The sequence below is a fragment of the Notothenia coriiceps genome, unplaced genomic scaffold (assembly GCF_000735185.1).
Source record: "Notothenia coriiceps isolate Sejong01 unplaced genomic scaffold, NC01 NC01_scaffold00038491, whole genome shotgun sequence".
Taxonomy (NCBI): Eukaryota; Metazoa; Chordata; class Actinopteri; order Perciformes; family Nototheniidae; genus Notothenia; species Notothenia coriiceps.
The window spans coordinates 8,426-8,750 of NW_011371192.1; positions in this window are offsets into that span (position 1 = coordinate 8,426).

The window sequence follows — 325 nt, forward strand, 5'->3', positions numbered from 1 at the left end:
AAACATGTTTTTGGTTGCTTTAAGATGCACAATATGAAAGTTTGCCTTGCTACTCTGCAGGATAATAGAGTGGGGGGGCTGTATTTGCTTGTGTTGAAAACATAATCTCACAAGTCATGGTCAGTGGTAGATGAATAAAAAGCTCACGCCACAAAAGGCAGCTACACCTACGAGTTGGAAAATGTAAACGCTGCAGTTCCTGTCCTCACTGACAAATTCATATCAGGAGATGTTTTCATTTGCATGTTGGTAGCCTGTTACCAATTATTATATTCAGCAAAACCAGAGTTAATGTATTCAATGTCTATGGTAATATTTGCACTCC